The following is a 26,765-nucleotide window of genomic DNA, read 5'->3' as shown; positions in this document are numbered from 1 at the left end:
TAGTAATCTTTTGAAAATAATTTTGTTTGAAACAGAATAGAATCGTTTAGTTTTTACTTCTGGGAAAATTTCGTTTTATCCCCCACCGGGTAATTACCCCCAGGTTGGCAACCACTGGACTAGATTACGGCAGCATTTTGAATTTTTTAATTCGCTCAAAAATCATACGAAATATTCAAAATCAAATTTCCGTTGCCCCTGGAAGAGGCAACTTGCAAGTGTAGTAGTGTGCCATGAACCGAGTCAGCAACTTAATATTACAGATATTTATGAGTGAAACAGTAAATATTAAGTAAAACTTCACATCTGCTATCTGCTTTCTGCGATCAACTAAAATTGTTTTTTATACGTATAACCTATTCTATAATGTATCAGCACCATTTTTAATGGGATGTCACCCAATGCAAGTCGATCACTAAGCTGTAGTTAGAAAAACGAGTGGTGCACGCTCACCCAGTAAGCTCGCTGCACTCACGACACTTAAATAGTAGTGGTTGTGGGATACGAGCAGTGGCGCCAGTGTTGTGATGGCGGTGACCTCGGTAACTAGTTGTGTCTCACAGCGTGGATTCTATTTAAAAACCGACGCTACGCCAGTGCTCCCGCCCACTAGAGATATCTGTGGTGCGTTCCGTGAACTAACGCTCCGTCTGCGCGTAATCAACTGCAACGGTCGGTTGAAGGAAGGCCACATTGAACGGCACTGCCTTCCGCATGCGCACATCGGCTGGCCGCTCCTGTGCCATCTTCTGACAGTCAGCTGTTAGGCGCGCATGCTCGCAGCACGTCGTGTGCTGCGATGGAACAACAGTCCCTTGTTTGACAGATCAGCTGACTGGTGGGGTCAACGGACAGCGACGGCCTTGACTCTGACCGCTTCGAGGGGTAAGTAGATGCAGCTGTTGGGCTACTTCTTGTGGTCGGCGCTATTGAGAGCAGCGATGTGGAGTACTGCGGCTTTATTTTCGAAGTGACACGAACTGGACGGCAGCCAGGTTATTGTTTCTTCTCTGCGTGATCTGTTGTTGCGCCAAAGTACTTCTGCTTTTCGAGTAGCTGTTAACTTATCACGCGTAGGGTTAGAGCCTCGAGTGGCGCGGGATACAGGCCGTGAATGAAGAAGCTGACCTGAATGATCTCTCTGCTATAAAACGACGCATAGTACGGCATTGTAATGTATAGTTTCGTTCAGTTGTGAGTCATTGACGAAGTGATGGGCTGTGTGGTGAACAACTGGATAGTAGATTGGAAGTGTTACTTTCGTTAACAAGGCGTACCTGTGAACTAGACTTCGGTCTGCCTTGCTGAAAGCATTTTTGTTATTCAGAATGAATTTGCACACTTCAGCAGAGTGAGGGCTCGTTTGAAACTTCCTGACATATTAAAACTTTTTGCCGGACGAGGACTCTAACATAGAACTTTTGTCTTCCTTGGACAAATGCTTTGCCGACTGAGCAATCCATATTATTGTCAGACTAATCTTTGATTTCATCGTACTCAAATAATTTGTACGGAAACTACACAAATTTCACAGTGCTTTTTCTTGTTTAATTTACCAAAATCAGACGTTTGTTCTTCGCGAACTTGACAAGGCATCGTTTTCACAAACGTATAAACATGATAGTGATGCCTTATTTGTTGCTTACGTTCCTCTATAATGGGGACGGTGATTGATGGAAGTGTAGAAACCCCTTGAATGAGAATAGATCCTAATAGGAATAGCTGTATAACAGCACAGGATTGTGTGCTGGTGTTTTTGAAGAACTTGCTGCTTATTGTTACTTAATGTATAAAGCTGTTCGTAGCACAGCACAGGACTGAAACAGGGAACTCTGGGTCCGAAATATTCAGAAATCACCTTAGGATTAGGTACGGTGAAAGGATTTTTTTCTTCCAGTTACGTCAGTTAGGTAAGCACTATATTACTTAGTTATTCGCTTTCGTTACGCGAGGTAGGTGGAAATGGACATTTCCCACGTATCTGTAAGGAGAGTTGTAATGCTTTTGCAGACCTTTTGCTACTCCTTGCCTTCTTTATCAAATTACGTGTCTTGCAATTTGCCAAAGTGGCAAGATTGAGTTTTAAACATTGATCTGTAATACCATGTATACAGCGGCCTACGTAAAGTGAGGATGTAGATCTTACTTTAAGTTACTGTTAAGGTAGATTTAGAAGATGTGAAGGCAAATGAAAAGAGAGCAGTTTAAATTCTTGATCTGTCGCAGTGTATGAGGGTAATGCACTGTCCCCAGAACTTTGGTGATAACATCAACTGGCCAGTGCTTTGTATGTTGAGATTGCGTTATCTTAAGGTAAACACTTGAACAAGCTGCAGCTCCTGACAGCTGAATGGAAGCGGAAGACCAAGCTGAACAACATCTCTTTACTCAAAGCACTGGATGAGCGTTTATTCACCACTTAACGGCCAGCGAATATCGAGCATCAAATGGGACCATTCGAAACTTCCTTGCTGCATCCCTTATCAGGCTCTGAGCACTATGGGACTTAACATCTGAAGTCCTCAGTCCCCTAGAGCTTAGAACTACTTAAACCTAACTAACCTAACATCACACACATCCATGCCCGAGCTAGGATTCGAACCTGCGACCGTAGCGGTCGCGCGGTTCCAGACTGAAGCGCCTAGAACCGCTCGGTCCCTATCAGGCTGCAAAAGTTGAAGATTTATCATGGATGACATCTAGAAATCGTAGTCTCTTCCATCATAGATATCCCGATTTCCTGTATAACCATCTTCAGTAACCCAGAAGTTCATAGATTTTTGACCAAAGGAGCCAGTTCTGCGTAAGTAAAATTTTGGTCATACGGACGAGACTGGCATCAAAATTCGCCGAGGCGGGGAGCAGATAAGATGCCAAAAGCCTCAGTGACATTGTGATAAACTGGCTCTTATGAAGGTGTGATACGCTATCAGACAGCTATTGGGTGAGTGGCAAACACCACCATGTTGCTGGAACCACACCGAAACGGTAAGAGAGTTACTTGTTCTAAATGTGTCAGGGCATAGCAGAAACGTTGTAGCTGTAACAGAGATCCGAGTAGTTTGATATGCAAGATGAAGATGACATCATACGTTTACTAAGTAGCAGCACTTTCCATTATAAGTGAATAGGTAACGTATAGTTTGACATTTTTGAAATTCCGAGGGTTTTTCTGCAAGTAAGATCCATTTTTTTCGCAAATGACAATTCTGTTGTTCGCTTGACGTGTAACAGTTAATGATTGATTCACTTGCAACCGGTGATCTCTACACTAGGCAGACATAACTGTTTGCAGTACTATTATGAATGTTGACTTTAAAACGGCTGCGTTCTCTCTAGATCTCGTCGCGTGTGATATTTGTGCTCCTACTTGTTTGCTGCACACAAAAACAAACTCTAGTTTGTTCCTATTTGTGGACAAAATTTCTGATGTTGTTCAAGAATACAGGTATTTTCTCATTATTTTGGTATAATGGATCGGTTGCCTCTGGTGGCTCGTAACAGATAGTTACATCTCGTCTGATTTCTTACATTCACGTATTCGTCCCCGTACTGCGTTGAAAATGTCGACGGTAATCCCCGCGTGTCTACTTCCATTCACTTGCAGTATCTGCTATTGAGAACTGTTATCGCCCCCTTCACTCTTTGCCCTCAGACTTGATTCAGTACTGCTAATTTCTCAGTCGGGTTTATTCATTTGCGATGTTAGTTTACGTTAACGGTGATACACAGCAGTATGGATAGGTTTTTTGATGGAAAGTTGTAAGATGTGTTCTTCGTGTATTGATTCAAAGTATGCAGAGCGGACAAAGACGCAATGCCGAGCTCTTCCCATGGTGACGGCAACCAAATCTCGGTTCTTGAGAGTTGTTGCACTGATCCATGTTTTGTGCTGTACATTTTAAAGATTGCCTATTACATTGTTGTGGAAGTATTTTTACAGAAACAAAGATATTTGCGGTAACAAACTGAATTACTAGTAATTACGTTACTATTATATAGCGAGACATTGGACATAACTTGTCTCAGTTACAAAAATACTCAGAAAATATCTCTGGACGAACTCCGAAATTTTGACGGTTAAATTCAGGTTCACGTTGCCTATATGCCAAATAAGGCGAAATGTCACACATTTTAATAGAGCAGGCGTGAAGTACATGATGAAACGAGTGAAAGTTTTATGTATAGAGATTGAAGGTGCAAGCGAAAATTTGTACCAAGGCGGGTTTGATTACCGACCTTGGTATAAATTTGCACACGCCGCCCTCAGTCTACATACATAAATCATGTCTGTATGAGATCAGTCAAGTGTCTGAACTGGTGTCATTTCATCTGAGTGTAAATTTATCCGTTATCAGCTGAGTAACTTCACGAATATTTTCCAGAAGTGCATAGGACAGTTCTTCTTGAAACTATAAATTCAGACTGGATTGTCGTAAATGTTAGGTGCCAAAAATGTGACCTAAGTTCCACGAACGAAACTGGCTGGTTACGAGAGACGTTTTGAGCATTATGAAAACCAGAAACGGTGAGAATCGAAGTGTTTGAAATTTAGTTTTATAGAAGAGTTTTGAAAATGAAGTAGACGTGAGCTACGAGGAGGTATTCATCTCCATACATACTCCGCAAGTCACCGTATGGTGTATGGCGAAGGGTACCTTTTACCACTACTGGTCTTTTAATTTGCTGTTCCATTCGCAAATGAAGCGAGGAACAGACGACTGCCTATATGCATCAGTAATAACTCTAATTTCTCTCGTTTTCGCGGTCCTTTGCCAGAAATGAATCTTGGGCGACAGTAGAATCGTTGTGCTGTCAGCTAAAAATGCCATTTCTATAAATTTTCTCGATAGTATTTCACAGAAAGTGCGTTTTCTTCTCTACAGTGATACCCATTTAATTTCACGATGCATCTCCGTAACACTTGTGTGTTAATCGAATCTACCGGTAACAAATCAGCACGCCTCTGAACTGCTTCGATGTCTTTAATCGGACCCGGTTGTGATCCCAAACACTCGAAGAGTACTTAGGAATGGGTCACACTTTAACAGTTTCAGAATAAGGAAGTACTCAGTGACAGGACACCTAACGTAGCGACAACCAATCAGAACACGGGTTAGTTCACCCTCTCTGTCCTGTGTACAGTTGTCATATCTCCCTGTTACCTCAATTGCGGACGACAACTGCGACGTTCAGCAATTGTGATTTCTTTTTCCTTTTTTTGTCCGGTATGTTTCTTACCCACCCCCATGAACTATGGACCTTGCAGTTGGTGGGGAGGCTTGCGTGCCTCAACGATACAGTTAGCCGTACCGTAGCTGCAACCACAACGGAGGGGTATCTGTTGAGAGGCCAGACAAACGTGTGGTTCCTGAAGAGGGGCAGCAGCCTTTTGCAGGGGAAACAGTCTGGATCATTGTAATGCTAACCAAAACGGCCTTGCTGCTGTGATACTGCGAACGGCTGAAAGCAAGGGGAAACTACAGCCGTAATTTTCCTTGAGGGCATGCATCTTTACTGTATGTTGAAATGATGATGCTTCCTCTCGGGTAAAATATACCGGAGGTAAAATACTCCACAATTCGGATCTCCGGGTGGGGACTACTCAAGAGGACTTCGTTATAGTGTCAGGAAGTCGTTTCTGAAAGTATTTGTATGGAAGTGAAACATGGGCGATAAATAATTTCGGCAAGAAGAGAATATAAGCTTTCGAAATGTGGTGCTACAGAAGAATGTTGAAGATTAGGTGGGTAGATCACGTAACTAATGAGGAGGTATTGAATAGGACTGGGGAGAAGAGGTTTGTGGCGCAACTTGGCTAGAAGAAGGGATCGGTTGGTAGGACATGTGCTGAGGCATCAAGGGATCACAAATTTAGCACTGAAGGGCAGCGTGGAGGGTAAAAATCGTAGAGGGAGACCAAGAGATGAATACACAAAGCAGATTCAGGATGATGTAGGTTGCAGTAGGTACTGGGAAAGGAAGGAGCTTGCACAGGATAGAATGGCATGGAGAGCTGCATCAAACCAGTCTCAGGACTGAAGACAACAACAACAACAACAACAACAACAACAACAACATGTTTCTTACGGGGTGTGTGAAGCTGAGAAGTCCTTACGAAAGTTATAAAACAGCTATGAACCTGCAAAACGAACTCAGAATTGCACATATAATAATTTATTATCTCTCTGAGATACATAGAAAACTTACTGCACGTTAAAAGGGAACGTACTCCACAGGGAACTGCAAGACTGCTGTTGCCAGAGCTACATTTTGCTTGCGCGTAATAGCAAACCGCAACATTCCCACCTTTCCTTGCGCAACTGTCAATCGCTTTGTTATTCTTATCCGGGTGTAGTGTTTCATATGCGGTCTCCTTTCTAGATGAGCTAAAATTCTCCCAAGAAACCAAAGACTATTCGCCTTCTCTACTAGGATTCTTGCTTGCTCGTTTTGTTTCATATCGATTTGTAACGTTACGCTTAAATACACACCTGGAAATTGAAATAAGAACACCGTGAATTCATTGTCCCAGGAAGGGGAATCTTTATTGACATATTCCTGGGGTCAGATACATCACATGATCACACTGACAGAACCACAGGCACATAGACAAAGGCAACAGAGCATGCACAATGTCGGCACTAGTACAGTGTATATCCACCTTTCGCAGCAATGCAGGCTGCTATTCTCCCATGGAGACGATCGTAGAGATGCTGGATGTAGTCCTGTGGAACGGCTTGCCATGCCATTTCCACCTTGCGCCTCAGTTGGACCAGCGTTCGTGCTGGACGTGCACACCGCGTGAGACGACGCTTCATCCAGTCCCAAACATGCTCAATGGGGGACTGATCCGGAGATCTTGCTGGCCAGGGTAGTTGACTTACACCTAGAGCACGTTGGGTGGCACGGGATACATGCGGACGTGCATTGTCCTGTTGGAACAGCAAGTTCCCTTGCCGGTCTAGGAATGGTAGAACGATGGGTTCGATGACGGTTTGGATGTACCGTGCACTATCCAGTGTCCCCTCGACGATCACCAGAGGTGTACGGCCAGTGTAGGAGATCGCTCCCGACACCATGATACCGGGTGTTGGCCCTGTGTGCCTCGGTCGTATGCAGTCCTGATTGTGGCGCTCACCTGCACGGCGCCAAACACGCATACGACCATCATTGGCACCAAGGCAGAAGCGACTCTCATCGCTGAAGACGACACGTCTCCATTCGTCCCTCCATTCACGCCTGTCGCGACACCACTGGAGGCGGGCTGCACGATGTTGGGACGTGAGCGGAAGACAGCCTAACGGTGTGCGGGACCGTAGCCTAGCTTCATGGAGACGGGTTTGGCGTGCATCCGTGCGTTGCTGCGGTCCGGTCCCAGGTCGACGGGCACGTGCACCTTCCGCCGACCACTGGCGACAACATCGATGTACTGTGGAGACCTCACGCCCCACGTGTTGAGCAATTCGGCGGTACGTCCACCCGGCCTCCCGCATGCCCACTATACGCCCTCGCTCAAAGTCCGTCAACTGCACATACGGTTCACGTCCACGCTGTCGCAGCATGCTACCAGTCTTAAAGACTGCGATGGAGCTCCGTATGCCACGGCAAACTGGCTGACACTGATGGCGGCGGTGCACAAATGCTGCGCAGCTAGCGCCATTCGACGGCCAACACCGCGGTTCCTGGTGTGTCCGCTGTGCCGTGCGTGTGATCATTGCTTGTACAGCCCTCTCGCAGTGTCCGGAGCAAGTATGGTGGGTCTGACACGCCGGTGTCAATGTGTTCTTTTTTCCATTTCCAGGAGTGTATAAAGCTGTTACAGTCACGTAGGAGGCTGTCGACCATTCTAATAAATATGCATACATCTGTAATTAAGCTGGCTAGATCGCATAAAGTGTCATACAGCAGGTGAAGAACGATTTTATTGATCACAAAGTATGCGTGATTGGATTTGGTTGGTTGATTTCGGGGAGGGGGCCAAACAACGAGGTCATCAGTCCCATCGGGTTAGGGAAGGATTGGGAAGGAAGTAGGCCGTGTCCTTTCAAAGGAACCATCCCGGCATTTGTCTGAAGCGATTTAGGGAAATCACGAAAAACCTATAAAAGGGTGACCGGACACGGGTTTGAACAGTCGTTCTCTCGAATGCGAGTCCAGTGTGCTAACCACTGCGCCACCTCGCTCGGTGTTGGGATTTCTGAAGATGGAAGTACTTCCGAAACATCTCAAGCGTACTCAGAGTACAAGTGATCAACATAGTCATTCTTCGTCTACTATGTGACTCTTTATTCGATCTAGCCAGCTAAACTACAGATCTACGCGTAGTTACGCCTAGATATTTAATCGATCTTACTTTTTTTAGCAGCATACCACGAATTTTGTATTCGAACATTACATTCTTTTTTACCCATATGCATAAGTTTTTGTACTCTTAGAGCATGCTGACATTCATCAAACCAAGTGTAAATTCTGTCTGAGCCATCCTGTGTCCTTCTACAGTCACCCAATGTCAGATCATGTACGCACACATAGAATAAGAGCAGAATAAGATGAGTAGTGTCACAGTTACTCCAGACGATATCGCCTGAGTGAAACAAGTGGAAAACAGTGAGTAGAGGAAGTGACAGGATGACAGGACATATGTTAAGGCATCAGGGAATAGGACCTATGATACTAGACGGAGCTGCAGAGGGTAAACACTGTAGGGGAAGGCAGATGTTGCAATACATGCAACAAATAATTGACATTGCTTACAAATGATAATCTGAGACGAACAAATTTGCACAGGAAAGGAAGTCGTTGTGGGTCGCATGAAAAGAGTCGGGAGACCGGTGACCAAAAATGCAAACTCGTCTCCTATTCTCAACAGCTCAGAGTTCACTATAACGTTTAATCCCATTATTAGTGTGTTCTTGAGACAAAAACTCTTTTAATGGTAGGGCTCCTCTTTGCCCTTAGAAATCTGTTTTCATATTATTGGGTGTAAATTAGAAATACAGGACGATTCAAAATTCCCATTACAGACTTGTATGGTTTGTAGAGGGGACTTAGTAGAAGTAGTTTTGGTAAGAAGCGCATGTCCGGAAATTTAGCGTTGGGACATAAAATAGTCCGCAGCTCGTGGTCGTGCGGTAGTGTTCTCGCTTCCCGCGGCTGGGTTCCCGGGTTCGATTCCCGGCGGGGTCAGGGATTTTCTCTGCCTCGTGATGACTGGGTGCTGTGTGATGTCCTTATGTTAGTTTGGTTAAAGTAGTTCTAAGTTCTAGGGGACTGATGACCATAGATGTTAAGTCCCATAGTTCTCAGAGCCATTTGAAGCATTTGGACATAAAATAAGTTTGACGATCGGATCACTTTCGGGTCTCCCTCTTCACGGTACGCACATAAGCTGAGAGGAGGTCGCCGTCTCGGTCTCTGTTGTAATTGTGACGTCACGTAACACCGTTCAGCTACAGCAGCGGCTGCGAGAAACTGGTACATTCGAGACTAGGAGAGTTGGCTGTGTTGCTCCATGCACGCGGTGCAGCGTTGATATAGAGGATGTTCTTCGTCACGTAGTAGAGGAACCGAGGATGAGTTCTCGAAACATTGCCCTTGCCATGTGCTCCGCGGCACACAGGTCAGAGCTCATTGCCTGCGTTGTGTGTGATCCATGAAGCAGGAGATTTGAAGGTCTATCAGATACTCAGATTGCTTTACGGAGTGAAAATTATTGAAGTATATGAAATAAAATCGTCATAACTTCTGTACGGTTTGAGTTAGGACGTTCAAACTGCACTATTAGCCGCGGGGCATGACGGGACAGAGCATGCGCATGCATGTGACGAAGCTAACTTTCATTTGGATGGGCTCACCAATAAGCAAAATGGGTGCATTTGGGTGACCGAGGATCCGCATTTCGCGATCGAGAAGTCTCTTCACCCTCAAAGGATGACTGTGTGGTGTGCAATGTGCAGTCACGGAATAATCGTGCGATATTCCTCGATGGCACGGTGACTACCGACAGGTACGTGAAGGTTTTAGAAGATGATTTCATCCCCATTACCCGAAGTGACCCTGATTACGACAAGATGTGGTTCATGCTGTGGTACCCAGCGGCCACTGGCATGGGGCTCTATTGGCCGCCATATCCTCCGGATCTGAACATATGCCACTCCTTTTTGTGCGGTAAATTGAATGTACAGAAATAGCGCCAAAGCCACTGCTGAGCTGAAACCAGCAACTCAGGTCATTGACAGCATCAATGTTCCGACACTTCAGCAAGTCATGCAGAATTTCGCTATTCGTCTGCGCCACATCATCGCGAATGATGGCAGGCATATCCAACATGTCATACCCTAAATCCGAACGTCTGTAGTGACGTTTACATGTTGAATAAAGTGTGTGTATGCCGTATTTCTTCACTTCTTTTCGTTTTTCTCATTTGGGGGTACCTAAAGGAAAAAAAAATCCCGAAACGTCCACGTGATTTAATGGAGCTCAGAAGACTTATTCTTCAAGCTTGCAGTAAACTTAGAAGACATGTGCCGTAGGGTATTCACTAACTTCAGTGTTCGTTTGAAGGAAGTTAGGAAACGAAATGGTGGACATATTGAGCATGTGCTGAGTTAGAACAAATCTCCATGGACGGCTTTTTATTGTAGTATATGTTCCTTTCAGATTGTATTGACAATAAAGTTTATATTCAGACAAAATGGTAACACATTTCGTGCGCCAGGGACAGGGATTCGTGATCAAAAATTCATCTATTAATTCCCCATCTACAATCCCCAGAAGCCTGTAATAGGAATTTTGAATCAACCTGTAAATAACACTTTTGTTTAAGGTGAGTGATAAGATGGCAGTCCATTTGACTATTGTGTGTGTGGTGAGCTAGGCTGCTTCAGTGCAGTCCATTTTATCATCTTCGTCCGCCACAGTACAAAGTTCGCACTTGACTGGATTTGAATCCCGCACGGCCTATTTCAACTCATCATTTAGGCCTACAAGACCTCAGTGGGGTCCCATCCGAATCGCGGAGAGTTAGACAGACAACGGAGGAACAGCTGTGTCCACAACAGTGGGAAAAAGGTTACTTCCATGTTAGTAGACTTAACGCACTAACACTGCGAGTAGAGCTACAGTCAGTCGCAAGTCCTGCCCAACATTTGCTAAGGGATCAGCGTCTTCCTGTAATTAAAAGTATAGCCCCTTAAACAATCAAAGGCAGTTTTCCGCTCAGATTAATAAAGAATGAGAGTAGTCTACGATCAGAAAGGAAGATACGGGCAGTCTAGACTTCAGCCTCGCTGACTGTTGAGTGTTTGGTGCGGCCGTGGACGAGCCGTGGGAGCCAGACGAGCCAATATTTGAACAGCAGGCGTCATGCTCGTGTTGGCGCGTCTGACACCGCGACACACGTCTCCCCTCTCGCTGACTAGCACAGCCCCCTCGGCATAACGTTAGCACTCGAGTGTTCATTAAACACAGCAATGAATCCTCGTTACTCTCGAAAATTTGACGGTGTATCATACAACTCTAAGCGAGGCCGTGATTGCAGTTGACGCACATGAGTAAGCAAGGTTGTAGTAAGAGGACGTAAATTTTTCGATTGGACCATAGTTATGTTTATTATTTATTTATTGGTTGCTGCTTTTAACCCTCCCGGGTAGCCGTGCGTGTTGATGCGCCGTTTTCGGCATGGAGGGTGCGCCGGATCCAGGTCGAGTCCGCCCGGCGTATTAACGGCGAGGGTCTGTATGCTGGTCAGCAGGGATGTGGTTTTCAGGCGGTTTCCCACTTCCCAGGAGGTGAATGCCGGGCTGGTACCGAACTCCCACCTCAGTTAACCGATTTTAAAACATTTACAAAACTTAATCACCTACAGGTGAATATCACTAAACGCAAAATGTTGGGGTACAGATATTTTGGGGGCGGGGGAATAATGAGATGACGACAGGAAGGGCATCTGGCAACTCCTTAAATCATCAGTCGTCAAACTCTTTAGCTCAAGCGCCAATACCAACATTGTTTGGGAGCACCTTGACCCACAAGTGCACCCATCTTTTTATTAATTAGGTTGTTACGACCTGCCAATAGACTTCTTGTAGAAAGGGCGCGAGTAGTTGCCGCCAGTACCCAAATCGGTGGCGTTCGAAACGCTTTATGTCGACTGTTTTATGTTTCAGATTGCTTACATCCTCATTGTTATTGTGTTGTCTTGTGTGACCGAATGATTAATCGATTAATAAATGCAGGGTGGGACACGAAATGTTACCAGTTGTTTTTCACAATTTACGACGCACATTAGATATCCTGCTGGGATCTCTACAGCAGTACCAGCAGAGCTTGGCAAAACAAATGAGTTACGAAATGACGTGTAATCCACGATACTGCCGCTAGGAGACTAGTAAGCAGCAATGGCTGACATTGGAAGACTGACGACACAGCAACGATCGGCAATTGTGTTCGTTTTCATGAAACGAAAAGCCTTATTGTGACTCAGAGGCGTTTTCGACAGCAGTTTAACACACGAAGGGTCCCTTGCAAGAAGACCATCCACAGGCTGTACGATAAATGTTTACAGGAAGGAACAGTGTTGGAAGCGAAGCGACCTCGGCCTTAGCCTGTTTGTTCGACGAAGAATATTGTTGCGGTACGAGTTGCTGTACAGAGAAGTCCCGGGAAATCGTGTAGAAAGGCAGCAGTGCAACTGGGAATATCCAGACGCTCCGTTCAACGCATTCTTAAGTGGCCTCCATATGTACCCATACAAGATGACCTGTGCACAGAAGCTCACTGAAGAACACAAGCAGCAGAGACTACTGTTTGCTCAGTGGGCGGAGGATAGGGAAGAAACTCTCAACAACGTTTGGTTTTCAGACGAAGCGCATTTTCATTTAGATGGTGTGGTTAACGAACAAAATGTACCCTTTTGGGTCACTGAAAACACACAAGTGCTTCATGAACGACAACATTATGCTCAGAGGATTACAGCGTGGGCAGCAATTTCCAGTCACGGACTTATTGGACCCTATTTCTTTGAAGAATCTGTGAACAGCGAGCGTTATTTGAGCATGCTTCGCAATAACTTCATTCCACACCTTCTTGCTACTGCCTTGCCCTTCAGCACGCAGTGGTTCATGCAAGATGGAGCAAGGCCACATACTGCAAACACTGTGTTGGAGTTTTTACACGAGCATTTCGACATGCGCATCATTTCACTCAGGTTTCCAGGTCGCTTCAATGACGGACAAAATTGGTCGCCCAATAGTCTAGACCTCAATCCACGTGACTTTTTTCTCTGGTGGTACCTAAAGGAAGAAAATTTCCCGAAACGTCCACGTGATTTAATGGAGCTCAGAAGACTTACTCTTCAAGCTTGCAGTGAACTATGAAGACATGTGCCGTAGGGTAAACACTAACTTCAGTGTTCATTTGAAGGAAGCTAGGAAACGAAATGGTGGACATGTTGAGCATGTGCTGAGTTAGAACAAATCTCCATGGACGGCTCTTCATTGTAGTATATATCCCTTTCAGATTGCATTGACAATAAAGTTTATATTCAAAAACAAAATGGTAACACATTCCGCGCGCCACCCTATATATTGTGCAATAAAAGACATGATCACAAGAGTTTACTTAATTTAATTTCATATTCCCTGCTACAACTGTGTACCGGATCTGAAGATAATTGTCTCTGGATTCATGAATCCATGTTACTCTCATTTGAAATTTTTGCCTTAGTAGCTGATCGCTACGAGACACACGCCTATGAGTTGTCAGCGCTGCAAGACAAATACCACCAACCCCACAAGGTTAAATCTCTCTGCCACTGCACCCAACCTCGCCCCTGAAGTGATGGGCAAATTTTCGCTCGCCTTCAACTCCTTCAGTGTATTTCTGATTAGATGCTGGAGTTAGGTGCAGGCACCAGTCGCAAAAGGGATTTATTCTTTACCTGTTTCGGTTACACGAGTAATCCTCCTTCCAAAGCCAGTAAACATCATCTGTTACAAATGGAAACGTATATTGGAAACCGGTAGAGAATAAACTTGCATTCGCAGCTGTTGACTATTCCTGACTCCTTCGTTCAAATGTGTGTGAAATCTTATGGGACTTAAACTGCTCCCCCCTGCGGGTTCGGGGGTACGAATAGGCCCGCGGTATTCCTGCCTGTCGTAAGAGGCGACTAAAAGGAGTCTTCAAAGTTTCGGCCTTATGTGATGGTCCCCACTTGGGTTTGACCTGCCATTTTCAAAATTTCCGTTGTTAGTGCGTGCCATTTGGGGAAGGACGCCTTACGTGGTGTTTTTCTATTGGTCCATCGTGCACCTCCATATTGCATGCTATCTATTGTCGTGTGGAGGGATTTACACCCCATGTCTTCTGGGTTGCCTCCTCGTCTTGTGCGCAATCCCCTTCTTAGCGCCCACGGCAATTGTGGACCCTTTCAACACCTAAAATCCAGCACGGTAGCCAGTCCGTTGTGGTGGGGTCGTCATGTACCCTCTTGGTGGTAGCCCCCTGACCACGCAGGGATCGCACTACAGATGCCAGAGCTGTTTCCTCCCCATGCATGCCAAGGAGTATGTGCCCATCTTGTCTGGGGCACGGGGACTCCGGGCAATGGGATATCGGCCAGGTACCCGTTGCTTTGGCTGGGTGGCGCCCTTGGGGAGAGCCCTCGTTCGGAGTAGGTGGCATCTGGGCGGATGTGGCGCAATGAAGCGCAATAAATCTCAGCAAGCTGGTGGCCGCACTGCCACCAGCGTCTCTAAGCGAGGTAAAATTGAATTCGATGCTGCACAATATGATCCTCAGTCGTTCCCCTCGTTGGCTGCGCCATGGGAGGGACGCAGATCTTTTGCCAAGCAGGAGCCTTATGTACCACAATACCTTGTCTGCAGCAGAAGTGATGGTGACTCCTTTCTTTCGACAAAGCCTATGTTTTTTGTGGAACACCTGGAGGATAAGTTTGGGGAAGTGGCGGGTTTGTCTAAAATGAGGAATGGGTCCATCCTCCTCAAGACGGCCTCCCCAGCCCAGTCACGGGCGTTGCTCTTGTGTGATAAGCTGGGAGATGTCCCTGTTACTGTCACTCCCCACAGTAGCTTAAATATGGTCCAGGGGATTATTTACCATCGCGACCTCTTGTTACAGTCCGATGACGAGCTGAGAGCTGACTTGGAACGACGTGGTGTGCATTTTGTCCGTCGTGTGCACAGAGGACCCAAGACCAACAGGGTGGCCACCGGTGCCTTTATCTTGGCCTTCGAGGGTGCTGTATTGCCTGAGAAGGTCAAGGTAATGGTTTACCGTTGTGACGTCAAGCCATACGTCCCTCCCCCGATACGGTGCTTCCAGTGCTGGAAGTTTGGGCATATGTCCTCCCGTTGCCCATCCAGCGCCACATGTCGAGATTGCGGACGCCCCTCCCATCCCGATTCTCCATGTGCGCCTCCGCCTGTCTGTGTCAACTGTGGGGAACACCACTCTCCATGCTCGCCGGACTGCCCCGTTCTTCATAAGGAGCGGAAGATTATGGAATTTAAGACCCTGGACCGGCTTACTTATCGCGAGGCAAAACTGAAATTTGAAAGGTTGCATCCTGTCCCTCTTCAAACTTCTTATGCTGCAGCTACGTTATCGTCGCCCTCGCGGGCGGCAGTTGTCGCCTCCTCTGTGCCGCCTTCAGTTGGCCCTCGGGGCCGTCCATCTCTGTCTGCCCCCCTTGTGTCTGGGGGCAAGCCTTCCTCTGTTGCCCCCTTAGCAGTTGGGGGCAAACCCCCTTCTGTCACTCCCCCCGCACATGCTTCAGGAGTGACATCTGCTCCAAAACCAGGGGGCTCGATCCCTCCCCCTCCCCCTCCCCCTTCTCTGCCGGCGTCGTCTCCGCCGGCGTCGTCTCTGCCGGCTCCTCTCTCGCGGAAGGGGTCCCTCGGGGCCCTCCCTTCTTCCGTTTCTTCTGCTACCCCGCCGGATGTCAGCCAGTGGCTGAAGGTTCATCCACCTGCTGGTCGTAGGGCTTCTGCGTCGTCGTCAGCCTCCGACGCTCCTTCAGAGAAACTCTCCCAGCCCTCTAAGCCAAAGGACAGACGCGAGAAGAAGGACCGGAACGTGTCCAAGAAGAAGGACGCTCCGGCAGTTTCAGTACCGCCTGCTGTCAATAGCTCTGGCTCTGGGGATGCGGTGGAGATCCTCGCCTCTGCCGCGGATCTCGCCCTCACGGAACCCTCGGGGACGTCTCCTATGGACACAGCTGACTCTCGCTCGGTGGCGGCCGTTGACTCTGCGGCGCCGTCTGCCTCTTAGTGGACTTAACGCCCTCCCAGTCCCTTCCTGCTTCCATTCTCCAGTGGAATTGCGGCGGTTATTTCCGCCACCTGCCTGAGCTCCGGATGCTTTTGAGTGTTTCCCCTGTTCTGTGCATTGCTCTTCAGGAAACTTGGTTTCCAGCAATGCGGACCCCTGCCCTTCGCGGTTATCGGGGATACTATAAGAACCGCGCTGACTGTCAACGAGCTTCAGGTGGAGTTTGCCTCTTTGTTCACCACTCTGTCTGTAGCTCACCAGTACCCCTTCTGACGCCTTTAGAGGCAGTCGCTGTCAGGATTGAGCTCTCGCCGGCTATTACTGTTTGCTCTGTTTACATTCCTCCGTATGGGCAACTCCCCCGACATGTCTTGGCTGCGCTGCTGGCTCAACTCCCGCCGCCATTGCTGCTTCTGGGCGATTTCAATGCCCACAACCCTCTATGGGGTGGGACTGTCTCCGATGACCGTGGTCGCGCTGTGGAGCATGTGTTGGCTCAGCTCGACCTTAGCCTATTGAACACCGGTGCTCCCACGCATTTCAGTGTGGCCCATGGCTCGTTCTCGGCCATCGATCTCTCTCTTTGCAGCCCCGGACTTCTCCCATCCCTTCACTGGAGAGTGCATCCTGACCTGTGTGGTAGTGACCATTTTCCCATCTATTTGTCACTGCCCCAGTGTCATTCTTCTGGTCGCCTGCCCCGCTGGGCTCTCAACAGGGCTGACTGGCCGGCTTTTACTTCCGCTGCCACCATTGCTTCTCTCCCACAGGGTGACATTGACGAGGTGGTCCGTGTCTTGACCTCGTCAATTATTTCTGCGGCCGAGACTGCCATCCCTCGCTCTTCTGGACTCCCTCGGAGGAAGTCTGTCCCCTGGTGGTCGCCGGAGATTGCTGAGGCTATTTGCGACCGTAGGCGGGCTCTCCAGCGTCATAAGCGGCACCCGTCTCTGGAGACCCTCATCGCCTTTAAGAAGCTCCGTGCCTTGGCCCGTCGTCTTATTGCACGGCGTAAGCAGGAATGCTGGGAGAGGTACATTTCATCCTTGGGCTCCCGTGTCTCCCCGTCGCTCGTGTGGTCCCGCATCCGGCGGATTTATGGATACCAGACCCCTATGGGTGTCCCTGGAATCTCCCTGGATGGCGCTGTCTGCACGGACGCCGCCACCGTTGCTGACCACCTTGCCACGCACTTTGCTACGAGCTCTGCGACTGCAACTTACCCTCCTGCCTTTCGCTCTCTAAAGGAGCGCGCCGAGCGGACGCCGTTATCGTTCCACACACGTCGTTCTGAAAAATACAATGCTCCTTTCAGCGAGAGGGAATTCCTTGCTGCCCTCGCCAATTGCCCTGATACAGCGCCAGGACCGGACTGCATCCACGCGCAGATGCTGAAGCATCTCTCCAGGGACTGCCAGAGACACATCCTCACCATCTTTAACCGCATTTGGAGCGAGGGCGTGTTCCCGTCGCAATGGCGAGAGGGTGTTATCGTTCCCATCTTGAAGCCCGGTGCGGACCCTCTGGCGGTGGACGGCTATCGCCCCATTACACTAACCAACGTTTTGTGCAAATTGCTCGAACGTATGGTGGGGCGGCGTTTGTGTTGGGTCCTTGAGTCGCGCGGTCTCCTCGCTCCATCCCAGGGTGGCTTCCGTCAGGGCCGGTCTGCTGCGGACAATTTGGTGCGGCTGGAATCTGCTATCCGTACGGCCTTTTCCCGCCGTCAGCATCTCGTTGCTGTATTTTTTGATCTGCGGAAGGCATATGACACAACATGGAGGCATCACATCCTTGCTACGTTGCGCGAGTGGGGTCTTCGTGGTCAGCTTCCAGCTTTTCTTCAAAACTTTTTATTGCGCCGCTCTTTCCGGGTGCAAGTCGGTGCCGCCTCTAGTTCATCTTATATACAGGAAAATGGGGTCCCGCAGGGCTCGGTATTGAGCGTTTCCTTATTTCTAGTGGCCATTAATGGTCTGGCTGCAGCTGTGGGGTCGTCGGTGTCTCCTTCTTTGTATGCCGACGACTTCTGCATCTCATTTAGCTCAACGACTACGGGAGTCGCCGAACGCAGGCTGCAAGCAGCCGTTCGCAAGGCGGCATCATGGGCTCTGACTCATGGATTTCAGTTCTCTGCGGCCAAGACTCGAGTTATGCACTTCTGCAGGCGTCGGACGGTCCACCCTCATCCGGAACTTTATCTCGACGGTCACCTACTTGAAGTGGTGGACACTAGCCGCTTCTTAGGACTCGTCTTTGATGCCCGGCTCACATGGGTTCCTCATATTACTCAGCTGAAGCAAAAGTGCTGGCAGCACCTCAACGCCCTCCGCTGCCTGAGCCATGCGTCTTGGGGTGCAGATCGCAGCACGCTGTTGCGATTGTACAGAGCCCTTGTGCAGTCCAGGCTTGATTATGGGAGCCTGGCCTATGGGTCTGCATCGCCCTCAGTGTTGACGTTGTTGGACCCCATACACCACTGTGGGGTTCGGCTTGCAACTGGTGCTTTCCGTACGAGCCCCGTGGATAGTCTGCTGGTGGAGGCCGGGGTTCCCCCGCTGCGGATTCGCCGCCACCGACTGCTCGCCGACTATGCTGTCCATGTGCATTGCTCACCGGGCCATCCCAATCATCGCCTGCTTTTCCCTGCCAGGGTTCTCCCTCTGCCCGACCGGCGACCTAGGTCTGGGCTTTCCATTGCTGTCCGTGTCCAGTCCCTGCTGTCGGAACTGGGGTCGTTCCCTCTTCTGCCGCCCTTCCGGGCCTGTGCACCCACGCCTCCCTGGTGTATGACCCGTCCGTCCGTCCGCCTGGACTTGGCACGGGAACCCAAGGACTCGGTTCCGCATGTGGCCCTCCGTCACCGTTTTCTTGCGCTCGTCGCCTCGTTTTCAGGCTGTGAGCCTGTCTACACTGATGGTTCCCTGGTGGATGGTCGTCCTGCCTACGCTTTTGCTCACGCTGCCCATGTTGAACAGCGCTCCTTGCCGGCTGGCTGCAGTATTTTTACTGCAGAGCTGGTGGCCATATTGCGCGCTCTTGAGCATATGCGTTCCTGCTCAGGTACGTCCATCGTCATCTGCAGTGACTCCCTGAGCAGCCTCCAGGCTATCGACCGCTGCTATACCTCTTGTCCTCTGGTATCCTTTATTCAGGAGTCTGTTTTTGCCATTACCCGCTCTGGTCGTTCGGTGGTCTTTGTTTGGACGCCAGGTCACGTTGGCATCCCGGGGAATGAACGTGTCGACAGGCTGGCCAAAGGGGCGGTCGACGCCCCCACTTTGGCGATCGGCCTCCCGGCTCGTGATTTGCAGCTGGCGTTGCGCCGTAAGGTGCTTCAGATGTGGCGTGACGAGTGGCGTAGCCTGACTTCTCCGAATAAACTGCGGGCTGTCAAGGAGACGACCGATGTGTGGCAGTCCTCCCTGCGGGCTTCTCGCAGGGACTCTGTCGTCCTGTGTCGGCTCCGCATCGGCCATACCTACCTGACGCACGGACATCTTTTGCGTCAGGAGGATCCCCCCCTGTGTCAGTGTGGGTCCCGGTTGACGGTCGCCCACATTTTGTTGGAGTGTCCCTGCCTGCGCATCCTCCGGCAGACTTTTAATCTCCCGGGCACGTTGCCTTTGGTTTTATGCGACGATGCCTCCATGGCTGACGACGTTTTAAATTTTATCCGTGGTAGTCCTTTTTATGGTTCCATTTAGGGGGGACCTGTCCCTTTCCCTTTCTGTGTATCTTGTCCTCGAGTGTCTCATTGGTTGCAGATTTTAATGTGTGTATTCGGATGGTTGACTCTTTCCCAATTTTTGTACCCATGGTCAGTCAACCAGTCTCCGACCCTCTTATTTTCTTCCGTTTCTTTCTGTCCAGTGTTCGTCTGTACTCTTCTTGTCTCTACTCTTCTTGTCTCTAGTGTTCGCTGACACATTGGTGTTCTTTCAGTGACTGGGGGGAGGGGCGTCTCCTCCCCCCTTGGGGTTTTACCTGTTCCGTAAATTTTGTTTCGCCGGTTTTTTGGAATGGGGGACTGATGACCTTAGCTGTTTAGTCCCCCTTAAACATCCCAACAACAACAACAACAACAACTTAAACTGCTAAGGTCATCAGTCCCTAAGCTTACACACTACTTAACCTAAATTATCCTAAGGACAAACACACACACGACCAGCCGCACAGTCCATGACTGCTGAGCCCCAGACCGCTGGGCTAATCCTGCGTGGCCGACTCCTTCGCCGAATAAAATTACTGAGCAGTCGGTAACAACGGTTAGCTACTTTTGACATTAAAATCCTCCAATATAGGAAATAATAATTTTAAACTGCTGCTTTATTTATCTCTCTCTCTCCCTTGCTGTAACAAGCCAGTTTTACATAGCTCATAGCCGAATTCACCAACGTTAATTTGAATTAAGCACATCTTAAAATATTACTGCCTGTATAACTATTTTTATCAATTATTGAGCAAGAAAACTAGACTCTTAAGAGGCTCTCAACCTTAGTTGACGTTTTTGGGTCGGCTGTTAAGTGCTAAACCCATGTTGTTACGAAATTCTACTGAGAATCGCTCACTGCACAAATAATTGATTTTGGCGCAGTATGACGACCACTGCCTTAAATTATCCATGCCGCATCCGTTTATAACCATGCCGACCCTGCGCCGATGCGGGATAATGTCACAGGAAAAGGAAGCAGCTTGGTTGCTGCTTTTACATGTAACCTGGACCCTAGAAGCTAATGCAGGCAATATTTCACAAGGATCCTTTTTTTTTTCAAAAAAAAAAAAACTCTTCTAATTAAGATTTGTATGAAAGTGATGTGAACAACAAAGGAAGAAAGTTACAGGAGAAAAAATAACAATGAGGCTGAACGCCGGTACGGAAAGAGTCTGTTATATTTTGCATAATTATGCAGATTTAAATAAGCCATTGATGCTAAAAGTTAATGAATAGCCTTTATTCATAAGAACGGAAATCTGAATATTAATTTTATGTGTTTAGAGAACGACCGAGAAATGTTGATGATAACAAAAAGAGTATTTTTCCCTGATTTTTGTGAGTCGATACATAAGGGCCTTAATAATTAACAAACTATCAGTAAGGTGGCGGTTTCCATTAAAGCAAAGTCTCCAAGGGATAAAAGCCTGCCTTCAAGAGCAGCGTTACACCTCCAAGGTGAAGATTGCTGTAAAAGTTCCCCAGAACCTGGCAGCCTAAGGTCGCAGACTTGTCGTTGCTACAGAGACCCAATCATGTTGGTCATGAAGAAAAGCGACGACTCTTTTCAGGAGCAGAGACTCTGAACAAGGTCCGAGAAGAACACTCAGCATAACTTTTTAGCTTGTTTTCTAGGGAATACCAGGCGTATCCGCTGCTGGTTTTATCAGCCTTCAAACTGCATAAAGCTGCAGTTTAGACGTCATATCTCGAAAAGTTTGCTTGAGTGGTGAAGCCTCGGACGCTTAAGGAAGGCTACTGATTTTCGACAAGCGTTGACGATCATCTTGTTGCTCACTAGCGGCGATACCCAACGCCGATAAAACAACGATGGTAATTAGAAAATACGATCGTCACGTCGCAAGGTCATTTAACTTGCCGTTCAGGTAACACTAAATGATCTACTTCCATTTTATTGTTATTTGTAGACATTTCTGTCGCTCGCCTGTCTCTTGCTTTACGTCGTCTGATTTGTACTCTCCAGTCAACCGATAAATTACCACCACATTTATTCTTTGCTATGTTCAACAACTTAAAATGCTCTTAGCTACTTCCGTCAGTGAGATTACAATTTTCAAACACAGGTCTATTTTGTACATGTTGTATATTTGAGTCTGAATATGATCCTTATTTGTGTAGGGTTGTAAGCTCCTCCTAGCCTGCCCTTTTTTTCTAATAGCAGGTTTAATCACATCAGTCGTGATTTAGCAAGTGTCTACGGCTAATTTCGCCTAAAAGATGGAAATGACAGCCTACGGCTATGTGACGGTGAGGAAAGGGGCTGTCGGACAGTTACCAGATTATTTCGTGAATAAAACTCCTTGATCGTTCAATATGTTTCTTTATTTAAGCGCATTACTGTGTTCCGGCTAGTGCCATCATCAGATCAAAATTTAAAACTTGTAAAAAAAGTTTGTGTCAGTATGAAAAGCATTAAAAGCTCTGATTTGATGATTGCACTAGCCGAAACGACGTAATATATAAATATATTGTAACCTCCCCACAATAAAATAAATATAAATAATATTCACATTTAGTGTAACCTCCCAACAGTAGAAGTCCCGAAACCTCCCAACAGTAAAAAATATAACCATAACATTGACATTTAGCGTAACCTACCAACAGATAAATTCCGTAACCTTCAAACAGTAAAAACAATACAATTATTTATTTCATTCACATTCAGCGTAACTTTCCAACAGTGAAAATATGTATAGCATTGACATTTAGTGAAACCTAGCAACAGTTTATTATTCCGTAACCTACCAATAATACAATATGACTAACCTCTCAATTAAATTGCGACTCACTTAAATAACCTTTCAATAATTGACTGTGAATTTAAACTGGTAAATTTAGGACGTCAGCAGTGCTGCGTCATGGCCCTGAATGATCATTCTGAATAAATTGAAAAATCTTACCTCAATAAGGTCGCCGGATAACGCGTATATATCTGCACCTATAAGAAATTTTTCTGGCGCAGCTCAGTGCACTGCTGGCAGATAGATTTGTCATGCATAAAAAGAAACAACTGATTTTTCTTTTCAATAATCGGGATGACCAAGGATTGGAGAAATTAGTAAATTCTTTAAATTAAAATGAGTGATTGTCAAACGTTACTTTTTATGAGAAAGATTATTATTAAGAGATTTTTTAAAACATTTACATGGGACTTGATGTAACAATACTACATATGCGCGAGGTTGCTTTTACCTTATCCTACAACGCTCAGGCTCCGCCATCGCTCCACCACGACCGGCCCAGCCAACACGATACACACGACTGCTCGCTAGCAACTACTTACCGCTACTAACACACAGTTCTTACTGCTGACAACACTGCTCTCTGGTCTGAGATTTTCTTATAGCTTGCATATCGCAGGCAGCGCGTGAGCAATACATCGAAATTACATCTGCTCGAGTGCGCTAGCAACAAATTCCTTAATCATGGACCTCTTATAATGTTAAGTCTTCTACAGGGTCTTATTCACAAAATATTTATAATGATTGCGGACTTAAGTACGAAATTTACTCCCTGCATTAAAAATTTCCCAGATAAGCGTGGCCAGAGAGTATAATGGAAAATATACTAGCGTTTAGCAACCACAGCAAACCGCATTTTTTAAATCATAAAGGGACTATAAATATTTATTGAATAAGGAAAACAAGCTACCAGTAGCAATGAAAAATAAATTCTTATGATAAGTCATGATTCTCTCGTACTATTATCTGCACATAATAAAAGGGCAGTCCATCGGTCGCAGTCCTCGACTCGCAGGGTCTTGCAGATAAAATATTTTTCTCTGTGACTTACAAAATAGTAAGTGAAAAGAATATTTATTTAGGTAGGTAAATGCAATAAACCGTACTCTTCCCGGAAAGAAAATAGTTCATCTAACTGATCCATTAAATTTGGGGCGTGCAGCCGCATAAATTCTACATCTTCTAATATTTCGGCTGAATACAGTCTACTCATCTTTTCGAATGCTGCACGCCCGAAATTTTATGGACCACTCCTTGCGCCGCGAAAATATGAAGTTCATCTAGCTGTTTTCCAGAGACTTCAACATTGAGTTACAATCTTTTCAATAGAATATAATTTTTTTCTATATTGTTCCTGATATATTTCAATCAACTGTGTATAAATGTTTGAATCAAATTTCTATCAGTTTTAGTTGTGGAGCCAGAAACTTTCGAAGTTGCCGGGATGGATGCAAAATGCTGTACATAGTCGGTTGCGTACAGCTGGACGTTCTGGCGGAGGACTGTCGACTTAAGTGCACTGTGCAACTGACACCTCACTTCCCTGAATGCGCAAAGTAAGAGCATGTAGACTATCAGACCAATTGTGTGATTGGATTGAGGAGTTCCTAGATAACAGAACGCAGCATGTCATTCTCAATGGAGGGAAGTGTTCCGAAGTAAGAGTGATTTCAGGTGTGCCGCAGGGGAGTGTCGTAGGACCGTTGCTATTCACAATATACATAAATGACCTTGTGAATGACATCGGAAGTTCACTGAGGCTTTTTGCGGATGATGCTGTGGTATATCGAGAGGTTGTACCAATGAAAACTTGTACTGAAATGCAGGAGGATCTGCAGTGAATTGACGCATGGTGGAGGGAATGGCAATTGAATCTCAATGTAGACAAGTGTAATGTGATGCGAATCTATAGAGAGATAGTTCCCTTATCATTTAGCTACAAAATAGCAGGTCAGCAACTGGAAGCAGTTGATTCCATAAATTACTTGGGAGTACGCATTAGGAGTGATTTAAAATGGAATGATCATATAAAGTTGATCGTCGGTAAAGCAGATGCCAGACGGAGATTCATTGGAGGAATCCTAAGGAAATGCAATCCGAAAACAAAGGAAGTAGGTTACAGTAGGCTTGTTCGCCCACTGCTTGAATACTGCTGAGGCTTGTTCGCCCACTGCTTGAATACTGCTCAGGAGTGTGGGATCCGTGCCAGATAGAGTTGATAGAAGAGATAGAGAAGATCCAACGGAGATCAGCGCGCTTCGTTACAGGATTATTTAGTAATCGCGAAAGCTTTACGGAGATGGTAGATAAACTCCAGTGGAAGACTCTGCAGGAGAGACGCTCGGTAGCTCGGTACGGGCTTCTGTTGAAGTTTCGAGAACATACCTTTACCGAGGAGTAAAGCAGTATATTGCTCCCTCCTACGTATATCTCGCGAAGAGACCATGAGGATAAAATCAGAGAGATTAGAGCCCACTCAGAGGCATACCGACAATTCTTCATTCGAGGAACAATACTAGACTGGAATAGAAGGGAGAGCCGATAGAGGTACTCAAGGTACCCTCCGCCACACACCGTCATGTGGCTTGCGGAGTATGGATGTAGATGTAGATGAAGATGAGAACGCCTTCCAAATGACCTGCGGACGAGCTGTGAAGTCGCTGTTGGCACGGAGCGACCAGCATTCTTGACGCAGTATTCGAAGTCATCTGGGATTGGGGGTGGGTTCGGTGATAAATAGGATTCCTTAGACATCCCTGCAAAAATAAATCTACCGTGGATAAACCGGGCGACCGTGCTGGTATTCTGCATAATTAACTTTTCGTTCATTACGACAAAAATGTTGTAACAGATCTTACATATAGAGTGCGACATCTAGAAATGGCCTAAATAGTGGAACAGTAGCAGCTGCAGCAGAAAATAACGAGTTTCTATTCGTGCTGGGAACGTAGAACGACAAAAAGAAATTACAGGCAAGTAGATTTAAACTAGGGGGACTGGCAGAGCTGAAGAAGAGGTCAGAGAGGACGAGGAACACGAACGTAATAAAACACAAGTAACTAAAATAGGTGGAAAGAAGTGGCGTCACTGGTTGAGAAATGAAAAGATTAAGTCTTTACTGTTTGAAAGAGACGAACAGACCATGTAAGTTTATTTTTGTAGTGTGACGTTATGAGGTTGATAAAACTTTTTCTTATATGCAGCAGGGCACTGTTTGTACGCACAGCAGAGTAGCTTGTTCCAGAGGCGGTCAGCAGCAAAATAGCGGAGCTACTGCGACGTAACCAACCAAACTGAGAGTATGAAACAGTGTTCTGAAACAGACGGATGTCGTAGACGGAACGCACACAATCACTCACTGTTTATTCTAACCGTCAACAGTTTCATTACTCGCATAGGGTTGGGGGCATTGCAGTAGTGGAGATTCGATAGAGTGAATGAGTGCACAAGTTTTCGTTTCGTATTTTTTGAAAATGTGTTCCGAAACTGTTGGAGGACATACACTTTCGGAAGTCTTCCTGCGCGTGGGGACAGTACTGAGGTGCTAGTCCGGCGTTACACCCAGATTATTAACTCTTCTCTGTAATGTTTCCACGAAGAGTAGCAAGCAATTACTCAGGAAACCAGAACCAATCAGTTACTGATGGGATATTCAAGTTACATGGGACTTTTCGCGTTTGATTGCCGGGTGTTGTGACCGTCTGGACACTGAAAACAGACTGTCATTCGTCTGGGCGATGGCAGAGTAGAAGTTTTCAGGTCTTGGGCACTTAAATAAAATTGAAAGTCGTTGGCATAGAGAATATATAGGACAGAACTTGTGATGCGACTGACACACGAGAACGATAGAAGACAGAACTGGTCCCCGTGGTAATCCTGAGGGAACGTGCTTCCAGAATGACTTTTGATTGCCACACACAACAGGCTGCTGTATGTTATTAAAGTGCTGTTGGCTATAATAGAGCTTCACGTTCTCTTCTCGCTGAAGATTC

The 26,765-nt window shown here is 46.8% G+C and overlaps 1 protein-coding gene across 2 annotated transcripts in view; it reads left to right on the top strand.

The window, feature by feature from the left end:
* Positions 1–518: 518 nt before the first annotated feature.
* LOC126277228 (major facilitator superfamily domain-containing protein 6) overlaps positions 519–26,765 on the top strand; it is a 217,166-nt gene continuing 190,919 nt past the window's right edge. Inside the window, exon 1 of one of the 2 annotated variants that reach the window (XM_049977341.1) lies at positions 519–885. The gene's annotated coding sequence lies outside the window, so the exon portion shown is untranslated. The remainder of the gene's footprint in view (positions 886–26,765) is intronic. The other variant, XM_049977345.1, reaches the window with a different exon arrangement.

The sequence above is a fragment of the Schistocerca gregaria genome, chromosome 1 (genome assembly GCF_023897955.1).
Source record: "Schistocerca gregaria isolate iqSchGreg1 chromosome 1, iqSchGreg1.2, whole genome shotgun sequence".
Taxonomy (NCBI): Eukaryota; Metazoa; Arthropoda; class Insecta; order Orthoptera; family Acrididae; genus Schistocerca; species Schistocerca gregaria.
This window is presented reverse-complemented; position numbering and strand designations above follow the sequence as displayed.